At 40.9% G+C, this 7,500-nt stretch overlaps 12 non-coding genes across 12 annotated transcripts; all 12 read left to right on the top strand.

The window, feature by feature from the left end:
- Positions 1–747: 747 nt before the first annotated feature.
- On the top strand, positions 748–866 carry LOC113102143 (5S ribosomal RNA). The gene has a single exon (XR_003290670.1). It is a non-coding gene; the product is annotated as a 5S ribosomal RNA (ribosomal RNA).
- Positions 867–1,376: 510 nt separating this feature from the next.
- On the top strand, positions 1,377–1,495 carry LOC113102170 (5S ribosomal RNA). The gene has a single exon (XR_003290692.1). It is a non-coding gene; the product is annotated as a 5S ribosomal RNA (ribosomal RNA).
- A 505-nt stretch (positions 1,496–2,000) lies between these two features.
- Positions 2,001–2,119, top strand: LOC113102196 (5S ribosomal RNA). Its single transcript, XR_003290716.1, has one exon. It is a non-coding gene; the product is annotated as a 5S ribosomal RNA (ribosomal RNA).
- A 1,062-nt stretch (positions 2,120–3,181) lies between these two features.
- On the top strand, positions 3,182–3,300 carry LOC113102142 (5S ribosomal RNA). The gene has a single exon (XR_003290669.1). It is a non-coding gene; the product is annotated as a 5S ribosomal RNA (ribosomal RNA).
- Positions 3,301–3,679: 379 nt separating this feature from the next.
- Positions 3,680–3,798, top strand: LOC113102168 (5S ribosomal RNA). The gene has a single exon (XR_003290690.1). It is a non-coding gene; the product is annotated as a 5S ribosomal RNA (ribosomal RNA).
- Positions 3,799–4,314: 516 nt separating this feature from the next.
- Positions 4,315–4,433, top strand: LOC113102145 (5S ribosomal RNA). Its single transcript, XR_003290672.1, has one exon. It is a non-coding gene; the product is annotated as a 5S ribosomal RNA (ribosomal RNA).
- An 84-nt stretch (positions 4,434–4,517) lies between these two features.
- On the top strand, positions 4,518–4,636 carry LOC113102187 (5S ribosomal RNA). Its single transcript, XR_003290708.1, has one exon. It is a non-coding gene; the product is annotated as a 5S ribosomal RNA (ribosomal RNA).
- A 363-nt stretch (positions 4,637–4,999) lies between these two features.
- LOC113102121 (5S ribosomal RNA) lies at positions 5,000–5,118 on the top strand. The gene has a single exon (XR_003290649.1). It is a non-coding gene; the product is annotated as a 5S ribosomal RNA (ribosomal RNA).
- Positions 5,119–5,482: 364 nt separating this feature from the next.
- Positions 5,483–5,601, top strand: LOC113102183 (5S ribosomal RNA). Its single transcript, XR_003290704.1, has one exon. It is a non-coding gene; the product is annotated as a 5S ribosomal RNA (ribosomal RNA).
- Positions 5,602–5,822: 221 nt separating this feature from the next.
- Positions 5,823–5,941, top strand: LOC113102167 (5S ribosomal RNA). The gene has a single exon (XR_003290689.1). It is a non-coding gene; the product is annotated as a 5S ribosomal RNA (ribosomal RNA).
- Positions 5,942–6,162: 221 nt separating this feature from the next.
- LOC113102118 (5S ribosomal RNA) lies at positions 6,163–6,281 on the top strand. Its single transcript, XR_003290646.1, has one exon. It is a non-coding gene; the product is annotated as a 5S ribosomal RNA (ribosomal RNA).
- Positions 6,282–6,652: 371 nt separating this feature from the next.
- Positions 6,653–6,771, top strand: LOC113102103 (5S ribosomal RNA). The gene has a single exon (XR_003290631.1). It is a non-coding gene; the product is annotated as a 5S ribosomal RNA (ribosomal RNA).
- The last annotated feature ends 729 nt before the right edge of the window (positions 6,772–7,500 follow it).

Here is a 7,500-nt window from a genome sequence, read left to right as displayed (position 1 = left end):
CAAGGTTTTTTTCTCCATTCTGTCACCGATGGAGTTTCGGTTCCTTGCCGCTGTCGCCTCTGGCTTGCTTAGTTGGGGTCACTTCATCTACAGCGATATCATTGACTATTTCACGAATTATATAATAATCTTTCATTAAAAAAAAAAAAAAAAAAAGAGTCAATGCCCGATCTCTGAATCTTAGCAGGTTTAGGGTCTGGTTAGCACTTTGATGAGAGACTGCCTAGGAATACCAGGTGCTTTAAAACAGGAAACAGATGATTCTTCTGCACAATCTGACTTTGCTGCAGCCTGGAATTGAACTACTGGTTTTCGTCTGGTCAGAGGAGAACTGACCCCCCAACTGAGCCTGGTTTCTCCCAAGGTTTTTTTCTCCATTCTGTCACCGATGGAGTTTCGGTTCCTTGCCGCTGTCGCCTCTGGCTTGCTTAGTTGGGGTCACTTCATCTACAGCGATATCATTGACTTGATTGCAAATAAAAACAGACACTATTTCAACTGAACAGAGATGACATAACTGAATTCAATGATGAACTGCCTTTAACTATCATTTTGCATTATTGAGACACTGTTTTCCAAATGAATGTTGTTCAGTGCTTTGACGCAATGTATTTTGTTTAAAGCACTATATAAATAAAGGTGATTGATTGATTGATTTAAGCTTTTGGGTTTTCTTTCCTACTTATATAAAGTACTGGCGATTAGATTGGCTGTTCTTTAAATAGCCCTCTCTTTGCAGCAGTCTTCGCTTACGGCCATACCAACCTGGCGATGCCCGATCTCGTCTGATCTCAGAAGCTAAGCAGGTTTGGGCCTGGTTAGTACTTGGATGGGAGACCGCCTGGGAATACCAGGTGCTGTAAACTTTTTGGACATTTTTCACTTAGTATATAATAATTTTGCCAAAAAATAGAGTCAATGCCCGATCTCTGAATATTAGCAGGTTTGGGCCTGGTTACTACATGGATGGGAGACTGCCTGGGAATACCAGGTGCTGTAAGCTTTTTGGACATTTTTCACTTAGTATATAATAATTTTGCCAAAAAATAGAGTCAATGCCCGATCTCTGAATCTTAGCAGGTTTAGGTCTGGTTAGCACTTTGATGAGAGACTGCCTGGGAATACCAGGTGCTTTAATCTCTTTGGAAAATTTCACGAATTATATAATAATCTTTCATTAAAAAAAAAAAAAAAAAAAAAAGAGTCAATGCCCGATCTCTGAATCTTAGCAGGTTTAGGTCTGGTTAGCACTTTGATGAAAGACTGCCTAGGAATACCAGGTTCTTTAAGCTTTTGGGTTTTCTTTCCTACTTATATAATGTACTGGCGATTAGATTGGCTGGTCTTTAAATAGCCCTCTCTTTGCAGCAGTCTTCGCTTACGGCCATACCAACCTGGCTATGCCCGATCTCGTCTGATCTCGGAAGCTAAGCAGGTTTGGGCCTGGTTAGTACTTGGATGGGAGACCGCCTGGGAATACCAGGTGCTGTAAGCTTTTTGGACATTTTTCACTTAGTATATAATAATTTTGCCAAAAAATAGAGTCAATGCCCGATCTTTGAATATTAGCAGGTTTGGGCCTGGTTAGTACTTGGATGGGAGACCGCCTGGGAATACCAGGTGCTGTAAGCTTTTTGGACATTTTTCACTTAGTATATAATAATTTTGCCAAAAAATAGAGTCAATGACCGATCTCTGAATATTAGCAGGTTTGGGCCTGGTTAGTACATGGATGGGAGACTGCCTGGGAATACCAGGTGCTTTAATCTGTTTGGAAAATTTCACGAATTATATAATAATCTTTCATTAAAAAAAAAAAAAAATTGAGTCTATGCCCGATCTCTGAATCTTAGCAGGTTTAGGTCTGGTTAGCACTTTGATGAGAGACTGCCTAGGAATACCAGGTGCTTTAAACTTTTGGGTTTTCTTTCCTACTTATATAATGTACTGGCGATTAGATTGGCTGGTCTTTAAATAGCCCTCTCTTTGCAGCAGTCTTCGCTTACGGCCATACCAACCTGGCTATGCCTGATCTCGTCTGATCTCGGAAGCTAAGCAGGTTTGGGCCTGGTTAGTACTTGGATGGGAGACCGCCTGGGAATACCAGGTGCTGTAAGCTTTTTGGACATTTTTCACTTAGTATATAATAATTTTGCCAAAAAATAGAGTCAATGCCCGATCTTTGAATATTAGCAGGTTTGGGCCTGGTTAGTACTTGGATGGGAGACCGCCTGGGAATACCAGGTGCTGTAAGCTTTTTGGACATTTTTCACTTAGTATATAATAATTTTGCCAAAAAATAGAGTCAATGCCCGATCTTTGAATATTAGCAGGTTTGGGCCTGGTTAGTACTTGGATGGGAGACCGCCTGGGAATACCAGGTGCTGTAAGCTTTTTGGACATTTTTCACTTAGTATATAATAATTTTGCCAAAAAATAGAGTCAATGCCCGATCTCTGAATCTTAGCAGGTTTAGGTCTGGTTAGCACTTTGATGAGAGACTGCCTGGGAATACCAGGTGCTTTAATCTCTTTGGAAAATTTCACGAATTATATAATAATCTTTCATTAAAAAAAAAAAAAAAAAAAAAAGAGTCAATGCCCGATCTCTGAATCTTAGCAGGTTTAGGTCTGGTTAGCACTTTGATGAGAGACTGCCTAGGAATACCAGGTGCTTTAAAACAGGAAACAGATGATTCTTCTGCACAATCTGACTTTGCTGCAGCCTGGAATTGAACTACTGGTTTTCGTCTGGTCAGAGGAGAACTGACCCTCCAACTGAGCCTGGTTTCTCCCAAGGTTTTTTTCTCCATTCTGTCACCGATGGAGTTTCGGTTCCTTGCCGCTGTCGCCTCTGGCTTGCTTAGTTGGGGTCACTTCATCTACAGCGATATCATTGACTTGATTGCAAATAAAAACAGACACTATTTCAACTGAACAGAGATGACATAACTGAATTCAATGATGAACTGCCTTTAACTATCATTTTGCATTATTGAGACACTGTTTTCCAAATGAATGTTGTTCAGTGCTTTGACGCAATGTATTTTGTTTAAAGCACTATATAAATAAAGGTGATTGATTGATTGATTTAAGCTTTTGGGTTCTCTTTCCTACTTATATAAAGTACTGGCGATTAGATTGGCTGTTCTTTAAATAGCCCTCTCTTTGCAGCAGTCTTCGCTTACGGCCATACCAACCTGGCGATGCCCGATCTCGTCTGATCTCAGAAGCTAAGCAGGTTTGGGCCTGGTTAGTACTTGGATGGGAGACCGCCTGGGAATACCAGGTGCTGTAAACTTTTTGGACATTTTTCACTTAGTATATAATAATTTTGCCAAAAAAATAGAGTCAATGCCCGATCTCTGAATATTAACAGGTTTGGGCCTGGTTAGTACATGGATGGGAGACTGCCTGGGAATACCAGGTGCTTTAATCTCTTTGGAAAATTTCACGAATTATATAATAATCTTTCATTAAAAAAAAAAAAAAAAAAAAAAAAAAAGAGTCAATGCCCGATCTCTGAATCTTAGCAGGTTTAGGTCTGGTTAGCACTTTGATGAGAGACTGCCTAGGAATACCAGGTGCTTTAAACTTTTGGGTTTTCTTTCCTACTTATATAATGTACTGGCGATTAGATTGGCTGGTCTTTAAATAGCCCTCTCTTTGCAGCAGTCTTCGCTTACGGCCATACCAACCTGGCTATGCCCGATCTCGTCTGATCTCGGAAGCTAAGCAGGTTTGGGCCTGGTTAGTACTTGGATGGGAGACCGCCTGGGAATACCAGGTGCTGTAAGCTTTTTGGACATTTTTCACTTAGTATATAATAATTTTGCCAAAAAATAGAGTCAATGCCCGATCTTTGAATATTAGCAGGTTTGGGCCTGGTTAGTACTTGGATGGGAGACCGCCTGGGAATACCAGGTGCTGTAAGCTTTTTGGACATTTTTCACTTAGTATATAATAATTTTGCCAAAAAATAGAGTCAATGCCCGATCTCTGAATATTAGCAGGTTTGGGCCTGGTTAGTACATGGATGGGAGACTGCCTGGGAATACCAGGTGCTTTAATCTGTTTGGAAAATTTCACGAATTATATAATAATCTTTCATTAAAAAAAAAAAAAAAAAAAAAAAAAATTGAGTCTATGCCCGATCTCTGAATCTTAGCAGGTTTAGGTCTGGTTAGCACTTTGATGAGAGACTGCCTAGGAATACCAGGTGCTTTAAACTTTTGGGTTTTCTTTCCTACTTATATAATGTACTGGCGATTAGATTGGCTGGTCTTTAAATAGCCCTCTCTTTGCAGCAGTCTTCGCTTACGGCCATACCAACCTGGCTATGCCCGATCTCGTCTGATCTCGGAAGCTAAGCAGGTTTGGGCCTGGTTAGTACTTGGATGGGAGACTGCCTAGGAATACCAGGTGCTTTAAGGTTTTGGGTTTTCTTTCCTACTTATATAATGTACTGGCGATTAGATTGGCTGGTCTTTAAATAGCCCTCTCTTTGCAGCAGTCTTAGCTTGCGGCCATACCAACCTGGCTATGCCCGATCTCGTCTGATCTCGGAAGCTAAGCAGGTTTGGGCCTGGTTAGTACTTGGATGGGAGACCGCCTGGGAATACCAGGTGCTGTAAGCTTTTTGGACATTTTTCACTTAGTATATAATAATTTTGCCAAAAAATAGAGTCAATGCCCGATCTTTGAATATTAGCAGGTTTGGGCCTGGTTAGTACATGGTTGGGAGACTGCCTGGGAATACCAGGTGCTTTAATCTCTTTGGAAAATTTCATGAATTATATAATAATCAGTCATTAAAAAAAAAAAAGAGTCAATGCCCGATCTCTGAATCTTAGCAGGTTTAGGTCTGGTTAGCACTTTGATGAGAGACTGCCTAGGAATACCAGGTGCTTTAAGCTTTTGGGTTTTCTTTCCTACTTATATAATGTACTGGCGATTAGATTGGCTGGTCTTTAAATAGCCCTCTCTTTGCAGCAGTCTTCGCTTACGGCCATACCAACCTGGCTATGCCCGATCTCGTCTGATCTCGGAAGCTAAGCAGGTTTGTGCCTGGTTAGTACTTGGATGGGAGACCGCCTGGGAATACCAGGTGCTGTAAGCTTTTTGGACATTTTTCACTTAATATATAATAATTTTGCCAAAAAATAGAGTCAATGCCCGATCTCTAAATATTAACAGGTTTGGGCCTGGTTAGTACATGGATGGGAGACTGCCTAGGAATACCAGGTGCTTTAATCTTTTTGGAAAATTTCACGAATTATATAATAATCTTTCATTAAAAAAAAAAAAAGATTCAATGCCCGATCTCTGAATCTTAGCAGGTTTAGGTCTGGTTAGCACTTTGATGAGAGACTGCCTAGGAATACCAGGTGCTTTAAGCTTTTGGGTTTTCTTTACTATTTATATAATGTACTGGCGATTAGATTGGCTGATCTTTAAATAGCCCTCTCTTTGCAGCAGTCTTCGCTTACGGCCATACCAACCTGGCTATGCCCGATCTCGTCTGATCTCGGAAGCTAAGCAGGTTTGGGCCTGGTTAGTACTTGGATGGGAGACCGCCTGGGAATGCCAGGTGCTGTAAGCTTTTTGGACATTTTTCACTTAGTATATAATAATTTTGCCAAAAAATAGAGTCAATGCCCGATCTCTGAATCTTAGCAGGTTTAGGTCTGGTTAGTACTTTGATGAGAGACTGCCTAGGAATACCAGGTGCTTTAAGCTTTTGGGTTTTCTTTCTTACTTATATAATGTACTGGCGATTAGATTGGCTGATCTTTAAATAGCCCTCTCTTTGCAGCAGTCTTAGCTTACGGCCATACCAACCTGGCTATGCCCGATCTCGTCTGATCTCGGAAGCTAAGCAGGTTTGGGCCTGGTTAGTACTTGGATGGGAGACCGCCTGGGAATACCAGGTGCTGTAAGCTTTTTGGACATTTTTCACTTAGTATATAATAATTTTGCCAAAAAATAGAGTCAATGCCCGATCTCTGAATCTTAGCAGGTTTAGGTCTGGTTAGTACTTTGATGAGAGACTGCCTAGGAAAACCAGGTGCTTTAAGCTTTTGGGTTTTCTTTCCTACTTATATAATGTACTGGCGATTAGATTGGCTGCTCTTTAAATAGCCCTCTCTTTGCAGCAGTCTTCGCTTACGGCCATACCAACCTGGCTATGCCCAATCTCGTCTGATCTCGGAAGCTAAGCAGGTTTGGGCCTGGTTAGTACTTGGATGGGAGACCGCCTGGGAATACCAGGTGCTGTAAGCTTTTTGGACATTTTTCACTTAGTATATAATAATTTTGCCAAAAAATAGAGTCAATGCCCGATCTCTAAATATTAACAGGTTTGGGCCTGGTTAGTACATGGATGGGAGACTGCCTAGGAATACCAGGTGCTTTAATCTTTTTGGAAAATTTCACGAATTATATAATAATCTTTCATTAAAAAAAAAAAAAAAAAATTGAGTCTATGCCCGATCTCTGAATCTTAGCAGGTTTAGGTCTGGTTAGCACTTTGATGAGAGACTGCCTAAGAATACCAGGTGCTTTAAACTTTTGGGTTTTCTTTCCTACTTATATAATGTACTGGTGATTAGATTGGCTGGTCTTTAAATAGCCCTCTCTTTGCAGCAGTCTTCGCTTACGGCCATACCAACCTGGCGATGCCCGATCTCGTCTGATCTCGGAAGCTAAGCAGGTTTGGGCCTGGTTAGTACTTGGATGGGAGACCGCCTGGGAATGCCAGGTGCTGTAAGCTATTTGGACATTTTTCACTTAGTATATAATAATTTTGCCAAAAAATAGAGTCAATGCCCGATCTCTGAATATTAGCAGGTTTGGGCCTGGTTAGTACATGGATGGGAGACTGCCTGGGAATACCAGGTGCTGTAAGCTTTTTGGACATTTTTCACTTAGTATATAATAATTTTGCCAAAAAATAGAGTCAATGCCCGATCTCTGAATCTTAGCAGGTTTAGGTCTGGTTAGCACTTTGATGAGAGAATGCCTGGGAATACCAGGTGCTTTAATCTCTTTGGAAAATTTCACGAATTATATAATAATCTTTCATTAAAAAAAAAAAAAAAAAAAAAAAGAGTCAATGCCCGATCTCTGAATCTTAGCAGGTTTAGGTCTGGTTAGCACTTTGATGAGAGACTGCCTAGGAATACCAGGTGCTTTAAAAAAGGAAACAGATGATTCTTCTGCACAATCTGACTTTGCTGCAGCCTGGAATTGAACTACTGGTTTTCGTCTGGTCAGAGGAGAACTGACCCCCCAACTGAGCCTGGTTTCTCCCAAGGTTTTTTTCTCCATTCTGTCACCGATGGAGTTTCCGTTCCTTGCCGCTGTCGCCTCTGGCTTGCTTAGTTGGGGTCACTTCATCTACAGCGATATCATTGACTTGATTGCAAATAAAAACAGACACTATTTCAACTGAACGGAGATGACATAACTGAATTCAATGATGAACTGCCTTTAACTATCA

This window comes from Carassius auratus, unplaced genomic scaffold (genome assembly GCF_003368295.1).
Source record: "Carassius auratus strain Wakin unplaced genomic scaffold, ASM336829v1 scaf_tig00217692, whole genome shotgun sequence".
Classification (NCBI taxonomy): domain Eukaryota; kingdom Metazoa; phylum Chordata; class Actinopteri; order Cypriniformes; family Cyprinidae; genus Carassius; species Carassius auratus.
This window is presented reverse-complemented; position numbering and strand designations above follow the sequence as displayed.